Raw genomic sequence first — 18,506 nt, forward strand, 5'->3', positions numbered from 1 at the left:
ACTAAGGCACTATTTGAATCAATTTGCATTTTCCCACCTACAAAAAGTGAAACTCCATTCCTTCATATTCTGGTCTTAATTTTAGCCATTCTTTAGGATGAATGATGAATGGCTTATCACTGTGCTTTGAATTCACAATCTTCTCAAAGGTCAAACAACTTGTTATAGTTTATTGGCATTTGGATTACTCCTTTGTGGGGGGGATTGTTCAAGTCTTTTGCCTATTTTTGTTTTGGTTGTGCTTGGCTTTCTGTATGATGGCAGAATTTCTCATATCCCTGGTTATTAAATTTTGTATATGGTGTAAAATAATTTACCCACTCATTGGGTTTCTCTTCCACTCTCTTAAAGGATGCCTTAGAATTACAGAAGTTGATTTTTAAAAAGTAATGTATTTATTTGAGAAAGAGAGTACACAAGTAGGGGTAGGGACAGAGAGAGAATCCTCAAGCAGAGAATCTCAACTGAGCATGGAGATGACTCACAGATCATTACCTGAACCAAAACCAAGAGTTGGGCACTCAATTGATTAAGCCACCCAGGCATCCCTAGAATTACAGAAGTTTTATCTCCTTTCTCTCTCTCCCCTCTTTGAGTTGATAATTAAAACAAAACAATATGAAGGTATTTATTTTGTGTATGGCTTTCAGAGTTTTTAAGATAATAAGCGCCAGTTAGCCACTACTTAAACCAAGATTTAAAGTACTTGTTTCACCTCCACCTGTTCATTCATCTCCTTTGAATTCAAAACAGTCCTCTCTACTGCCCATCACTGTTCTTGTTAGCTACAGATGTGATTTCTATTACCAAAAACTGATATTGCTGTTTGGAACTTAGTAAAGTTACACAGGTTTCCTTTGGATAATGTTTTTATGGTTTTTCTATTTCTATTCTTTTTTAATTCAAAATTTTTGCATCCTTCCTTTTTATGTATCTCTTCTTTATTCAACATGAGGTTGGAATATGATTTGTCAATGCTGGTCTTACTTACATCATTTAGGGTATTTTTTGTAGATATATTATTTTGTCTTATATAATAATTTTGAGGTTCATTTACATTGCTTAGATTTAATTTAGTCAAATGTATCATAATCAGATTTGGTATGGCACAAATGTTGGTGTTGTCAGGCAGGGAATTTTTAGAAGCCATGAGGAATAAAAGAGCTCTGATGGCAAAAGTAGACATAATGCAAGAATAAGAATGGTGATGTACATAGAGGGATGTATATTGTAGGAAAAAATCAAAAAGGAATACTAGATGATAAAACACCCTAGAATAAATGAAAAATGGCTTTCATGGGCTTATCATTAGACTGGACATCACTGAGGAAAGAATCACCAAGCCTGAAGATTGGGCAATAAAAAATTTTCAAACTAAAATGCCAGAAGGAAAAAAAAAACAATATAAAAACAGATTCAAGAGCTATGGGACAATTTTAAAGGTTGTAACACATTCATAATTGGAATAGCAGAAGAAGAAAAAGAGAGATACTGGAACATAAGAAAAATTTGAAATAATAGTAGCCAAAAAATGGTCCAAAATTAATGAAAGACATAAAACTAGAGATCCAAGAAACTTGGAGAAAAACAAGGAAAATAAAGTCTTGAAAGAAAAATAAAACACATCATAACGTGATGAGCACTGGATGTTATACACAACTGATAAATCGCTGAACACTACATCTTTTTTTTTTTTTAATTTATTTATGATAGTAACAGAGAGAGAGAGAGAGAGAGAGAGGAAGAGACATAGGCAGAGGGAGAAGCAGGCTCCATGCACCGGGAGCCTGATGTGGGATTCGATCCCGGGTCTCCAGGATCGCGCCCTGGGCCAAAGGCAAGCGCCAAACCACTGCGCCACCCAGGGATCCCCTGAACACTACATCTAAAACTAAGTGTATACTTGGTTGATGAATATGAATTTAAATAAAAAGAAAAATGAAACAAAATGTGGAAAGAAAAAAATATCCAGCTTTTAGAAATCTATTTCCAGGAAAATTCTATTTAAAAAATGAGAGAAATGTAACAACTTTATCAGATAAATAAAAACAAAGAACTCATGGCTATAAAGCCTTACTTTTAAGGAATGTTAAAGTTCCTTAGGCAGATAGGAACTTACATAGGTCAGAAACTTGAACCTACATGAAGAAAGGAAGAGTTCAAGGACACCCAGGTGGCTCAGGGGTTGAGCACCTGCCTTCGGCCCAGGGCTTGATCCTGAAGTCCTGGGATCGAGTCTCACATCTGGCTCCCTGCATGGAGCCTGCTTCTCTCCCTGCCTGTGTCTCTGCCTCTCTCTCTGTGTCTGTCATGAATAAATAAATAAAATCCTTAAAAAAAAAAAAAAAGGATGAGTTCAGGAGAAGGAATAAATTATGATAAAATGAAATAAATATTTTTCTTATTATTGATTTAAACTATAACTATTTTTAAAAGTAGTAATAGTAATAATAAATTAGATAATCATAAAATATGAATAAATGAAATGAAGGTAAGCAATTTCACAGAGATCAGTGGGGGAAGAATTATGAATGCTGTATTGCAAGTACCTGCCTTAACAGATGGAGTGGTATGGTGTTATTTGAAGGTGGACTTAGATTAGCTAGAAGTGTATATTGATAACTCTAGGGCAAACAATAAAAAAAATTAAGAAATGCAAATAATATGCAAAAAAGAAGAGATAAAATAAAATCATGTAAAATGTTAAATTAAAACCAAAAATGCAGAAAAGGGAGAAAAAAGGAAATGAAACACAAATGCAATTAATAGAAAATAGATACAAACAGAGTGAATTAACCCAACTATGTCAATAATCACTTTAAATGTGAATGGCTTAAATACACCAATTGAAATACAAAGATTATTTCAGTGGAAAAAACCTTTCAATATAAAACTTCAAGTATATTGAAAACAAAAGGTAGAGAAAGATATTTTATGCTAATATTAAGAGAATTGAAAAAAAATGGGAATTATATAAAAACAAAAGTGGCAATTCTCCATATAGACATGACAATTATAAACATGTCTGTGCCTAACAGGGGGGTATCAAAACACATGAGGTAAAAATTGTTAGAACTCCAAGTAGAAATACACAAATCCACTATTACAGTCTAAGACCTCACTTTTCTTTAGTAATTGATAGATCAAGCAGGCAGAAAATCAGTGATGACATAGCTGACTTCAATGGCACTATCAATCAACTTGATCTAATTGGCCTTTATAGAATGCTGCATCTGACAACAGCAGAATACACATACTTTCTATGCTCACATGAAACATTTATCGACATAGACCACATTTTGGGCAATAAAACTACCTTAAAAATTATAAAAGAACAGAAATCATGCACATATATTCTAGAACACAGTAGAATTAAACTACAAACTATTGAAAGAGTTTGATAATAGACAGATATATAGAATTTGAACTCTAAAAACATATGGGGCAAACAATAATTCTTAACTGAAATTGACAAAAAAATTGGGGATGTAAATGAAAAGAAAAAGACAAATTATCAAATAATGTGAGATGAAGTATAAACAGTGCTCCGAGAGAAATTTATAATATTAAAATCATACATCACAAAAGAAGGGAGATATAAAATAAGTAATCTATGTTTGTTTCCACATTAGGAAACAAAAGAAGAACAACTTATGTCTAAAGAAAAACAGAATAATAGAAATAAGGGTAATAGAAATAATAATAATAATAATAATAATAATAGAAATAATAATAGTTGGGTTAACTCAAAATGGATCATGGACCTAAATGTAAACCACAAAACTATTAAACTTCTAGAAAATAACATACAAGGTATCCAAATCACGTAATGACTTTTTAGATATAATACTGAAGGAGCAATCTAAAAAAGAATCTGAATTCTAATCTAAAGAATTCAGCTTAATTGATAAGCTGAATTTGATTAAAATTTAAAACTTCTGCTCTATAAAAAACAATATCAGAGAATGAGAAGTCATAGAACAGGAGAAAATATTTGCAAAGAAATGTCTGTTAAAAAGACATCAAAAATATACAAAGTAAACTTCTTGAGAAAGAGCATTTTTGATAGAATGTATCAAAAATTAAAAATAATTCAGTCCAATGTGTTCACTCCTTATAAGTACTCCTAATAGCTCCAGATAAGCATAGAGATAATTCTCAAAATGAAAAATTAGTAAAACTAATTGCAATCTAGTATTTACCAGCAGTGACTAACAAACACTGAACAATAGTGATAGAAAAATGAAGTTCTTAAAAATATAAATTATGATGAAAATAAATTTGGAGAAAAGTGAGTCAGAAAAATCTTATGACCAATAATAATGACATCAGGTAACAGTGTATTACTATCATATACAAAATTATGACACAAAAATGGTGTTTGTTATTTTGATTGCATTTCAAAACTAATAAATTAGTATTTAAAAACACTAAAAAGGGGCACCTGGGTGGCTCAGTGGTTGAGTGTCTGCCTTTGCCTCAGGTCGTGATGGGGGTGTCTTGGGATCGAGTCCTAAAACAGGCTTCTCACAAGGAGCCTGCTTCTCCCTCTGCCTATGTCTCTGCCTCTCTCTTCCTTTGTTTCTCATGAATAAATAAAATCTTAAAAAAATAAAAATAAATTAAAAAATAAAAACACTAAAAAATATAAAGAAAGAACACTTTAAACCCAACAATAGGAAAATAAATAAAATGATTTAAAATTGGGCAAAAAAGCTAAACACACACCTTACCAAATAAGATATACAGATGGAAGGTAAATATAAGAAAAGATATGCAATATCATAAGTCATTAGGGAATTGATTATTAAAACACCAAAGAGATACTACCGCATACCGCATAAAATAGACAAAATCCTTAACACTGAACTAACACCAAAAATTGGTGAGGATGTGGACCAATTCCTATTGGTCCTATTTCATTCATTGCTGGTAGGAATGCAAAAATGTGGACCAATTCCTATTCCTATTTCATTCATTGCTGGTAGGAATGCAAAAATGGTACAACCACTTTGAAACAGTTTGACAGTTTCTTACAAAAGTAAACATACTCTTTCTTACTATATGATCCAGCAATTATGTTCCTTGGTGTTTTCTTAAAATGAATTAAAAACTCACATTCACACAAAAACCTGCCCATGGAAGTTTATAGCATCTTTATTCATAACTGCCAAAGTTTGGAAACACCCAGTACGTCCTTCAGTAGGACAATGGTATAGGCAGACAATGGAATATTATTTAGCAGTAACAAAAATAAGCTACCAAAACAGACAAAACACTTATGTATAAATCTAACGAATATGTATAGAATCTATATTCAGAGAACTATAAAGCTTTGATCAAAGAAATCAAAGATCTAAATAGATGGAGAGCTAATCTGTGTCCAAACACTGGAGAACTAAACATTGTTACGATGTCAGTTATTTCTAACTTGATCTATAGATTTGACACAATCCCAACTGAAATCCCAGCAAACTATTTGTTAGATATTGTAAACTCATTGTAAAGTTTCTATGGAGAACAAAAGGTCTGGAGAAGCCAACATAATACTGAAGAACAAAGTTGTATGATTCATAATAGTCAATTTTAACACTTCTATAAACCTACATTAATCAAGATAGTGTAATATCAGCAAAAGAACAGACATTTAAATCAATCACTGGGACAGAATAGACAGACCAGAAAGATCCATTTGAATACAGACAATTGATCTTTGACAAAAGAATAAAAAGAATTCAATGAGGCAAGAATAGTCATTCCATGAAGTGGCACTGAAAAAGTCAGATATCCATAAGTCAAAAAGAAAAAAAAACCCAAAATAATTAAAATTTTTAAAAATTAAATAATAGAACCTAGAAAGAACTTACACTTTTCATAAGAATTAAGCCAAAATAGATTATAAATTTACAATACCTTACCTAGCATTTTGTGATGAGGTTTTAGACACAACATCAAAGGCATGATCCATGAAAGAAAGAAAGATAAATAAATTTTACCTTATTAAATTAAAAACTTTTGTACTGAAAAAGATACAATTAATAGGAAAGTAGGGAACCAAATGAAAAATCTCATCAGGTTTTCATCAAATTAGAAAATGATAAATCCCCCCAAAATTAGAGTTCCATAGGCATCTTAATGAACATGCTTTCTTGTGACTGTACTACAAATATATCTTATATCTTGGTCAAATATGCCTATGTCTTTTCTAAATGTGTTCTATATGCTCCTCTGCTTCTTTCTTTCTTTCTTTCTTTCTTTCTTTCTTTCTTTCTTTCTTTTTTCTTTCTTTCTTTCTTTCTTTCTTTCTTTCTTTCTTTCTTTCTTTCTTTCTTTTCTTTCCTTCTTTCCTTCTTTCTCTCCCTACCCCTCTCCCTCCATCTCTCTCTCTTTCTCTCTTTTGTAAGTACTCATAAATTCCATTTTTTGTCCCCAGCATTGTAGACAACCCCCCAATCTAAGCACCCAAAGGACCAGTGGAGATCTGTACCACACCAAGTCCCTGAAGTTTGGAATTTTATTTTATTTTATTTCAATGTTTTATTTAAATTCCAGTTAGTTAACATATAGTATAATATTGGTTTCAGGTGTAGAATTTAGTGAGCCAACACTTACATGCAGCACCCAGTGATCATCACAACAACTGCCCTCCTTAATACCCATCACCTATTTAATCCATCCCCCACCCATAATACTCATAAATTCCTCATATATTTTGTGGAAATCATCTATAAGCTTGTAGGTAGTATGAAGTTTAATCCCCACCTCAAAACACACGTGCACACACATACACACACACTTTTTTCCTAAATCATCTCAATTGAACTTACTTTCTCCCTATGCTATATTTTCATAATGGCATATTTGCCACTCTTTTTCAGCTATCATTACTATGTCTCTTTTTCAGACATGATTTAGGTATATTTTCTTCCCTTATAACCTGAGGTTATAAGATATATAAGAGCTATGAATTCAACCTTTGTCTTTTATCTCTTCAAATCGTCTTGCCCCCATATCTTATTGTAGTCATAGATATACAGCCAATAGTTTCCTGTCTTTTAGGCAAATGAGATCTGAAAGTACCACATTTTGATGCTGCACTGTTTGCTTCTTAGTTTCTTGCCTCAGGTTGCCGTATCAGTGGTCTACCAATGGGAACCTACCTAGCACGAAAGCACATGCAGTCCAGTATGGAAGAATTAATACCTGATGCACCCTGCCCCTTGACCATTGGGAGTCGGAACTAACACATAATTGTCTTCTTTTTTTCTCCCTTAGATAGACAGTTCTAAAATACATTTCATAAGGATCCTCTGAAGGTCTTGAAAGATCAATACCAGTTCCCCCTATAGTGTGCAACTCAATATTACTTATTTTATTGAATTTTCCTCCTGCTCTGATTCACTGCCCCATCACTCACTCCTCAAACAAACATACACCATCCATTCCTTTGTCTTTGATTCTGCTCTCTGGGAAATCCAAGCTAAATACATCATGAATATATCTTATTCATCCTTCTCTTCTTCATAATAAAACTTGAACTCAATGCTTCTTCAACTTCACTGTTTTATTTTACTGTATTATAGTTTTTGAAACCCGAACTTTCATTTCTGATTATGTTTAGTTGACAATAACTGTTGGTAATTCAACTTTGTGGTTTCTTGGACCTTTTACAATGTATTACAAATTTGAAGAGGTTGATATATAAGGAATACTATGGTGAATTTTTTTGTAAAGTCAAAAATTCCTTTCCAGTGTGAATAATCACTTTCTAATTTAACTATTTTCTACTTCTGAGCCTATGTTTAGTACACACTTGGGAATGTCAAAATTATAATATACACATACTAGTGATTATGTAACACTAATTTTTAGAGTTTATTTTGTACCTTCCATTTTAGTTCTACAAACTTTCCTTCCTATTTAAGAGTTTCCTCACCAATTTCTTTCTTTTCTGATATTGAATATAAGTTATTGACTATTTTAATTCTTGACAATCACTCTTCTGCCTCTGGTGGCTTTCAAACATACAAATAAGGCATCAAGCTCTGATGTTTGAGGATCGTGTATTTATGCATGATCTGGCAGCCAATGTCCATTAATTTTGCATAAACTCTCCCTTCCTTCTTCATTATTTAGAAAAACTTTCTATTTTTAATGGAAATAATGGCTAATATGGATAGAGCACTTTCCAAGTGCCAGGAAATATTCTCTATATTTTTCACCAGCTGTTTCACTATTTTTTCACAGACATCCCATAAGTTAGGTTCTATGATTTATACCACATTAAGGATGAGGAAATGGGACTCTCAGAGATTAAGGAGTTTGCCAAATATATACCATCAGTATATGATAGGGCAGGTCTATGAATGCATTTGGTATCACTCCAGAGTTAACTATTGTGCTCTGCTCTGACTTGGTAGCTGTATTATATTATAGTATGCCAAGCGGCTGAAAGTGTAAATTTCAAATTGAAACAAAAATTTAGTTGGGTGTGGGTTGATTGTAGAATTGAGGAACTAAAATGCATAGAGAGAAGGCTATAAGAGAGATTTTTGATAGATGGGTTTTCTAACCCTACGTGGAGGTGCTAACCTTGGAAAATGCAAATTCATGAACAGTTTCATGGTGGTCTTTATTTTATAAGTCAAAGTAAATCCACAATTGCAAAGAGTAGCCATATATTAGAATCACTGGTTTAGGTGATTCTTCATGACTCCCTTGGTTAATTTTTTCTCTATTTTGGAAGGCATCTCATTTAAACTTCAATACAAGAATAACTGCAAATGAGCATCAAGATCCTTTTATAAAACAAATTCCTGTAATTACTCCTGTGACATAAATCATACTAAGGCATACATCTGTTCCTATGTATTTCTAACTGTAAAAGTACTGTCTGTGGGACATAAGAGCAGGGCACAGCACAAGAGAGGAATTGTCCAACCCTCAGTCCTGGTTGCAGAAGACTGTTACATTAAAAAAAAAATAAGTAGAGGTTTATGAATTGTAACAATAGGAAAAATTACTCCTCCAAAGAGAAGTAAGAAAAAACACTCCTCCAAAGAGTGTTCCAAAAATGGGCAGGATAAAGAGAGGCTAAGCTCAGATAGCAAAAGTATTTGACAGAGAGTTTTCTTGTAATGTCAAAGTGGGGTTTTAAGAAAGTATTCAAGAGAACTTCAGTGGATAGAAATGGAGTCTTTGCAAGAACAAGTTGAGTTTGGTCAGAGAAACAATTTTCTTCAAATAATAACCCAGTATTAGTGATGATTATACCTGTCATCAGTATAGTCTGTCATCTGTTTTAGCTCTTAGAAGAAGGTTCATCTATATATTTTTGGTTATCACTTGGAGTTAAAGGTACAGCACTCATGGTTATTCTATCACTGCTATTGACTGACCTTGTGGTCTCCAAGCAACTTGTTTAACCTTTCAAGCTTTAGCTTCTCTCCTGCAAAGTGAGTGAAATATTCAAAATATGTTGGAAATGGAATAAGGTAGTAGAGATATGACAACAGGTTTTGATGACCCATTGGAACTCCTGGGATCCCTCCTACTAGTTCTCCTTGAGTGTTCCACTCAGCTGCTGCCAGTGCTTTGGAAAATCTCTTCACCTATAAGACCTGCCCTCGGACAATTGAAGCCATCTCTGTGGAAAGTGCCTGGGATTAGGCCATGGATCCTGCCCCAAGATGTCTGTGGGGAGTGACTCCTTTGGCAAGGAAAAAGATAAAATAAACCTGCTCTTCCGACTTAAAGTGAGATGGACTCTGAAGGCTCAATTTGCATTCCAGATTTGTGTGGTCTCTTCCACTTTCCCTCTTCTGAGTTCTTTACCTGATTATCAGCTCCCCTGAGAGCATCCCCTTAAAGAATCATGCAAAGAAATTCTCAACTGACACACTGATTCCAGGGAACTCAACCTAGGAAAACATGTCAAGTGGCTAGCAGAACACTTGCCAGGAAAGAGAAGAGAAGGTTAAATAACATGGCCACACGCAGAATTGGGTCAGGAAGCCAAGTCAAGCCAAATCTTTTGTTTCCTGACTTCATGCCAACAATCTGAACCTGTTTCTGAAGATAAAGGGTTGAGGCAGAGGTGCAGTTTCTTCCCTTTTTTGCTTAAAAATGCCTATAAGCTTCAAACAAGATGGGTACTAAAGTTTTTCTTTAAACTGTGGCATGTATAATTAATTTGTAGAAGTCACATTCAATACTGTTTATTACCAGGGCCTTACAATGCTCAACAATAACAAAAACAGCGAAAGACTTTTGGAAGTCCATCAGATCAAAATAACCTACCTGGAAAATAGGCCTGCTTATTCCGGCTTAATATTATAGGCCTCGGGATCCCTGGGTGGCGCAGCGGTTTGGCGCCTGCCTTTGGCCCAGGGCGCGATCTTGGAGACCCGGGATCGAGTCCCACATCGGGCTCCCTGCATGGAGCCTGCTTCTCCCTCTGCCTGTGTCTCTGCCTCTCTCTCTCTCTCTCTCTCTCCTCTGTGTGTGTGACTTCCATGAATAAATAAAAATTTATAAAAAAAAAAAAATATTATAGGCCTCAATTGTACAAACATCTCAGCATGGGCTTGAAAGTAGCTAAAATAGTGTTAAATGCTATTCAATTTTACTTTGAAATGGAAAAAAATCTATCATAGCATACATTTTGATATATCTACATTTCCAAATATAGTCAGGAAAAAATGGATAAAATAAGAAGCAGCATAATTTACTGGAAAGGTAAAGATATGGAATCAGAAAACATAGAATTAAGTATTCTTTGACTCACTTGGTTGCTGTGGGTTTCAATTATTTTCTTCATATCTTTATTGCAATAAAAAAATTGATCCTCACCTAAAATTAAAAAGAAAAACAATACCAAGTGTTGGAAAGGGTATAGAGTAACTTGAAATGTCATACATTTCATCTGTAATTATGGGACTGCACAATGGTTCAATCACTTGTAAAACACTGTTAGTTCTTTATGAATTGTTCTACACATACTTACTATGCAACACAGGAATCCCATTCCTAGGCATTTATAAAACCAAACAAAACAAAACCAAAGGGACATATCCACAAAAAGGCTTATGCATGAATGTTTGCATCATTTTTATTCCTAATAGCCCAAAATGGGAACAATCTTAATGTCAATTAATTGGTGAATGGATAAATTATTTGTGATACATCCATACAGTGGAATACTATTTAGGAATAAAATGAGCCAACCACTGGTGGTACAGGTATGATAGTAGTTTTTGACACATGCAACAATGTAAAGGAATTAAGAAATACCCTGAACCAAAGAAGCCAGATATAAAAACTTACAATTACATTATTCAACTTACATAAATTCTAGAAAAGACAAAGTAATATACAGTGCCAGAAAGCAAATCAGTAGTTTCTTGGATAAGGGATGAGGAAAGGTGAGAGGGAAAGGGTTGCGAGGGAATTTTGAAGGGTTGGAAATTTATAGATCTTAATTTTAGTGGTGGTTACATGGATCTATGAATTTGTCAAAACTCACTGAATTGTATACTTAAAATTGATGTAATATTGTGTTTCAATAGGTTGATTTTTTTTAAACCACCCTTACCTTCCAGTTTTTGTGAGAATTAAATGAAATTAGGTGGGTTAGCACTCTGTAAATTCTATAGGTCTAAAAGTTGTTAATTAGCACACTAGAAACTGGTATCTACCAGTCCTCCTGGTATATTTGTGGAATGGATGAATTCATAAAAATCAAATAATACATATAAAACCAGTTCATTTTCCCTGTTAACTATCATTTTGTTCTGGCATAAGTTTCAAACAAAATCTATGTCTTTAAGCAATGAAGCACCAATCAGAATTTGAGGAGATAACTTATTGTTTCATTTCAGGTACAAGAGGAATTAATGAAAACCAACCTTAGTTGGCTGTTATTTACATGCATTGAACTGCAAATTCATGTTCTTATGCTAAAAATTCACTTGTTAAATTTAAGAGCTATTAAAAGTGTGTTATTTATTTCATTACAGTTTATTATCAAAGAAGCTATAAGTAAAGGTTTTCAGTGGAGTCTAATATAAAAACACACTTGTTTTTGTCCCTACTTATTACCTCCTTCCTTCACCCCTATATGGTATCTCACTGAAAATGAAGTAAATCTCTTAGGAGGCAAGTTTCATTTATTTAATATGTCTCATTAAAAGTTTCCTTAATTGTGACCCCATAAAGAAAATAATAAGTGTAATTTGACAGGCTGTAATAAAATGAATTTAGCCAATGTAAAACAGGAAGGAGTTAAGGCTAACATGATTTTTGTGATATGTGTATTGTATTTAGATTCAAGCTAATGAAATAAAGGCTGTTGTGAAATTTGAAGTCTTAGAGTTCAGACCCAGATGGTATGGTCACTGTTGAATATTACTTGCAAAATATGGTAATATAAAATGGTAATATTCTTTAAATAATTATTCAAATTAAACAATCCCTGATAAATCATAGAAGCCTTAAATAATGCGTGGTTATTTGGAATTATTTGGTGTGTGGGGGCAATTTTCTGATAAACCCCAACTTAAAATGTTAATTGCCTTTTTTCATAGCTTTGCTTCCCCAAGATGGCACTTGCTCATTTCTCATCCACTGAATTGTATCCTAAACGAGAAGGAAGACAGATATTTGAAGAGCTTAATCATAGAATTATGAGCCTTGACACCCAAGCCAAATGTGCCCAGTAGAACATTTCTAGTATGGGAGAAAGGAATCTAAGATTTATCAAAGTACAACACTACAAGATGGAATGCCTCCCCAGGGCAGAAAGTTCAAATGAGCCCAGAGATTTTCTGGAATGATAAATGAGTCATATGGTGTCAGATAATGACTATTTATGGTATCCAATTACTAGATATATATAATTAGATATTAGAAAATGACTACCACAACTTCTCTGTTTAGGGCACCAAAATAAACATAAATGGTTCCAGTGTAATGATACACTTATTTTCCATATGAAAGTTAATCACGTCTAGCAGTTATGGAGTGCTTACCATGCACCAGACGAGTTGTATACATTCACTTAGTTAATGTTCACAACAGCTTTGCAAGGTAGTTGCTATGATTATTCTCATTCTGCAGGCAAGGACTCTGTGGTTTTACAAGGTTAAGTAATTTGCTTCAGAGCACACAAATGCTGTATTGCAGGCATTGTGCTTTTCATTCATGTTGTACACTCTAGAACCTGCCTAATAACAATTACACTGTAGCTGCTGTCCATCTGTGATGGAAAATAAGGCATCATTCACACTACCTGGGGAGGTAAAAGAGGTGATACAATAGCAAATGAGGGGTTGCTCCCTAGGATTATATTCCTGATGGCTGAAGTATCAGAGAAATATTCACAAAAGGAAGAGCTTTTCATGAAGGATACAGCTGAAAGGAAAACCAGACTTCCAATACCACTGGCAATTTGGCAGTGTTTTACAATTATTTTTTATCCTGTGGTCTTTAGTGATTTTATAGTGAAATCAGAGAAAGGTGGCATGAAATCAAGAATGTATACAAATACACAGACATTATATTAAAACCATGAATAATAGTATACTATTAAATTATGCCCTTTAATTCATAAATAGCTCAATGAGATGAATAATGTATTAAAATGGTCAAAGATACTGTCTCATTTACAGTAGATGGATTTATAGCTTTGTTGTCAGTCTCTTAGAGAAGAATCATCAATATTGAGGGAAAATGTTAGTATAAGTTAAAATATGTGTCAAAGGTAGATAGTTACAGTAGAAGTAATGATGGGAATGAACAAGTATAATAATCTTTAAAAAGAAAATCAGACACCAAATGTAATAACTTGTTTTTTTAAAAAAGACACTTATAATAAATTTTATTTGTTTACTAATTTTTAAAATTTGGGACGCATGAGAGCACCTAACTGGCTTAGTCAGTAGAACATGCAACTCTAGATCTCAGGATCATGAAGCCCCCACATTGGGCAATGGAGCCTACTTAAAAATACATACATACATAACATTAAAATTTGGGGGAGTATGGTGTTTTGTTTCTCTTGTTAACTATTTACCTATAAAGGTAGATATATATTTCTGCCTCATTACATAAATAGTGTAAGGTAGAAGCAGAGAATTGCAAAACAGCGAATTGTTATTTTTACATAAGAACTATACCAAACACAGGAAGAAATCATTAGGGTGGTGTGTTGTCACACACAATAAGTAGATAGAAACAGGGCCCCACAGAATCTATCAGATGATTGAATGAAATGTATTAAGAGGAGATCTGACTGCACAGGTTAATCCTCTATCTCTGGAGAAATAAAACCCCTTAGTGATATTACTGCAGTAGCCCCTACTTTATCCCCAGAGAATATATTTCAAGATCCTACTCAATGCCTGGAACTATGGATAGTACTGAATCCTACATATACTGTTTTTGTTTTTCTATACATACATACCTAATAAAGCTTAATTTATAAATTAGGCACAGTAGGAAATTAAAACAATAACTAATAATAAAATAGAACAATTATAACAACATAGTGTAATAAAAATATGTTAATGTGGGTCTCTATCAAAATATCTTTCTGTACTGCATTTGCTCCTCTTCTTGTGATGGTGTGATATCATAAAATGACTATATGATGAGATGAAGTGAGGTGAATGACATAGGCATGTGATATAGTGTTAGGATAGTATGGATCTCCTGACTGTAAGACAGAAGGAGGACCATCTACTTCTGGACTATGGCTGACCACAGGTAACTGAAATCATGGAAGGCAAAACCGTAGATGAGGGACTATTGTTATTATAATAAGATGTTAATGAGGCATAATGATAAAGATGATAAACTAAAGTTCAGTCTAATGAAAAATCATGACAGATACTGAATAAAGGAGGCACTGAACATGCTGTAAAGGGCAGGAAAGGAGCTGAGAGAAGACTTCTGTTGGATTCTGTTCAGTTGTTCTCAAATGTTAGTGTGCATGAGAATCACCCGGAGGGCTTATTAAATCAGATTCCTGGGCCCTACCCCCAGAGTAGTAAGTATGAGTTAAGGGTTGGAAATCTGCATTTGTAACAAGTACCTACCTAAGTGATGCTGATGTTGCTGGCCCAGAGAAAACATGTGGGAACCACTTTTCCACTTAAACACGTGGGAACCACTTTTCCACCTAAACTAGCAACTACACTGTCTCACTCAGTTTTTCCCTTGGGTTTAACTGATATATTCTTTAATAGACAACCCTAAATTGTCTTTTCTGATCACTACCGCTCCATGTGCCACTATGGGAAAAGCCAGGTCAACAAAGCATGATCTAGAAGCAAGGGCGATATAACAAATGTTTTAGGAGTGATAAACACAAGGCGATATGATAGTTCAGCGTAAGATGGCATCCTGAAGTGAAATGTATTTGTTCTCTGATGAAAATTACAATAGCAAACAAAAGTAACTGTTTATTTTAAATTCAGATTCTTCAAGTCTGAACATCTGCATACTGGCAAAAGCAAATCAAGAAATCTGTCCAGAAAAGATGAAAGTCACATTCTATAGGGAAAATACAAAGAAGTTTATCTTTTGTCACCATCTTTACAGCCATTGCCCCATGTTTGGCATATTTGAAGCCATACTGCTTGTTAAGATATGTTTCCTCTAACCTATATGAATTTCTTTATAGTTTTGTTTGTTTTTCAAAGTACAAAGATTATCTGGTTGAAAATACCCTTAGAAAAAATGAGTTGTATTTGAAATGGGCCTCATTTTTCTTGGGAGGGAGGGAAAGAGTTAGCAGTGCCTTAAAACCCATATAATGAATATTTGGACTGGATAGTTTGACCAGGTTGCTGGAAGATGAATGAGTTTATTGGCATGTTGACAGGCACTTTGGAGAAACCCAAGCCTAGATCTCAACTTATTCACCTGAAGATTCAAATACATCTGGCATGTCTAGATGGCAAAATCACCTATTTTGAGAGAGAGAGAGAGAGAGAGTAAGGTATTCCCTGTAAGTAAAGTAAACCTAGGGAAAACAAGTGCATTGACTTGGACTCTGAGATTCGATCCATTCATTGAAGACAGAAGGTAATTTTGGAGTCTGTCTCTGAGACTGCTTGCTGTTCATAAGTGCTCTCTTAGTCCTTGGAGATTTGGACTCAAGAAAGCTTGAGAGTGCATTTCACTAAAAAAGAAAAAAATAATAATAAGGGCATGCCAGACGACATAAGCTTGCTGCATGCAATGGACAGTGACTCTAAGGTGTAAAAGAGGGCTGTTTCCACACCAGCAAGGAATACTGCATGGTAAGGCCATGTGGAGAGCAACAACAGACAACAACGAAATCAACATGACCTGCAGCAGCCTGAGACAGAAGAGAATTTGGCTCCACATAAGAAAAATATCCTGCTATTGATATTCCTGTCACAGACAGGAGGTCAAATGCCTTTGTTTGTGTAGTATTCACCAAAGAATAGTCTGTGTTATGTTTTCTACTCAAGCACGGTAGAACACTTATGGGTTTTAAAAACAAGACATACATTTGTGTTATGTACGGGCCTCTACCATGACATTGATAACACTGTGCTCTAATTGTTGGTTTTTACCACTACACAGTGAATTCCTTAAGGATAGGGGTCAGATTTTGCATATCTTCATCACTCAGCACCTGACACAGAGGCAGTGCTGAAATATATATTTGCATTAATGAAGAGAAATTAAATCTTGGCTTATAACTCTGCATTCTATAATGAATCAGACTGATAATGTTCCCTTGTTACTTGATCACAGAAAAAATGGAAGTCCTATGAGGTACTCATAGATGCTTATAATGATTGGTTTCAGGTTTGTACCTCTAGACTGGAAGCTCCAGGAAATCAGGAAGTTATGTTTTGTTCATTACTACAGAGCTGATGACTATAACACTGGGTTATCAATATATTTTTATTGGGAAGTATACACAATTGAAAAGTATAGCTCTCTCACTATTTCTTCAAAATAGGGAAAGTCATGCAAAAAATGCCACTCACTGTAGGTAAAAGATGCAATGAGTAATAAAGCCATGTATCCTTTAATTCTTCCTTTGTTTCAATTTCCAAGAGGAGAATATTAATTTACTTTTAGAATTAAAATATATAATCTGGAGCACCAAATAAAAATAACATGATTATTCCCCAAAGCTGATTCATTTTCAAACATGCCATATTCTCAGAATATTCAACTGATAGACCACAGAATCATCCATTATCAAATCAAATATTCCTTGATAACTCTGCTACTCAATGGAGAATATGGCTGTGAAATGAAAACATTATTAGGTTTATTATGGCATATGTGTGTATGTGAGGAATCTATTAGACTTGTCTTTGCCCAGGTTTTTCTACAGGGGAACAGTATACAATCATATTGTGTGAAACTTGCAGACAGTTAGCTGTTGTTTTATACTTCATGTAGTGACATAGTGACTAACTTGGAAATTACTCCTTAACTGTGTTTCTAAAATATCATATGCAGATGAGCAATAACAAAAATCGCAGGGAGGTACTTGTTTAAACTTTATAATCCTGAACCCTACTCCAAAGCACCCCATTTGGACCTAGGACCTCAGTCTGCATTTTAGCAATGATTACTGGTTATATTTATACATTCCAAAGTTTGATAATCACTCCTGTAATACATAAAAGAGTCATCAACTTTTGATTTTCAAATTAAGCCAGTGTACATTTTTTATCACTTGACTGTTATTATTTTGAAAGACCTAATAGAGAAACATAGATGATTGATAAGGAGGATCTAAAATTTTAAACATTTGCAATGATCCAAACAGTATGCTAGATTCTTTCATACAAGATATTTTTATTAAAACCTGAGAAAAATCAATATGGTCTATTAATATTCTATTATCTACAGACAAGAAAACAGAGACTAGAGAGATTAATTCACTGTGCTCATATAGCTCATAGGATTCAATCATAGGATTCAACTCAGATTCTCTATTCCATGTAAACTCATAACATCCTTTTAGTTTCATGTTTCTGGGCACATCCTAAAAGCCAAGATTAATGCATTAGAAACAACACTACCTTTCATGGGAATTCTAAAGAAACAGAGATGATACCTAAAGTAGTTCTTGAAATTGGATAGGAATTTCAGATAAGTATTAATAGTAAAGCCTATTAATAGTAAAAGAAGTGATTGATAGAGTGAATGTATGCATGCATATGACTAAATAAACAGAATCTAGAACTTCCTAAATTCTTCTTTATATTAATTATATAATTGTAAACATGGACCTCAGTAGCAGACTAAAATAGCTACCTGGTATTTCATTGCAAATTTAAATATATTCCTTCATGTTACAAAGGCAATAAGAGATCTATATAAATCTATGGGAATTGGAACCTTGTCTTTCTTACTTAACGGCATATCATCAGTGCCAGGAATGTTGTTTGGATTATACAGTGGAACACAAGGTGGCATTCTAAGTTAAGAGAGATGGAATGGGTGAT

Source organism: Vulpes lagopus, chromosome 12 (assembly GCF_018345385.1).
Source record: "Vulpes lagopus strain Blue_001 chromosome 12, ASM1834538v1, whole genome shotgun sequence".
Taxonomy (NCBI): Eukaryota; Metazoa; Chordata; class Mammalia; order Carnivora; family Canidae; genus Vulpes; species Vulpes lagopus.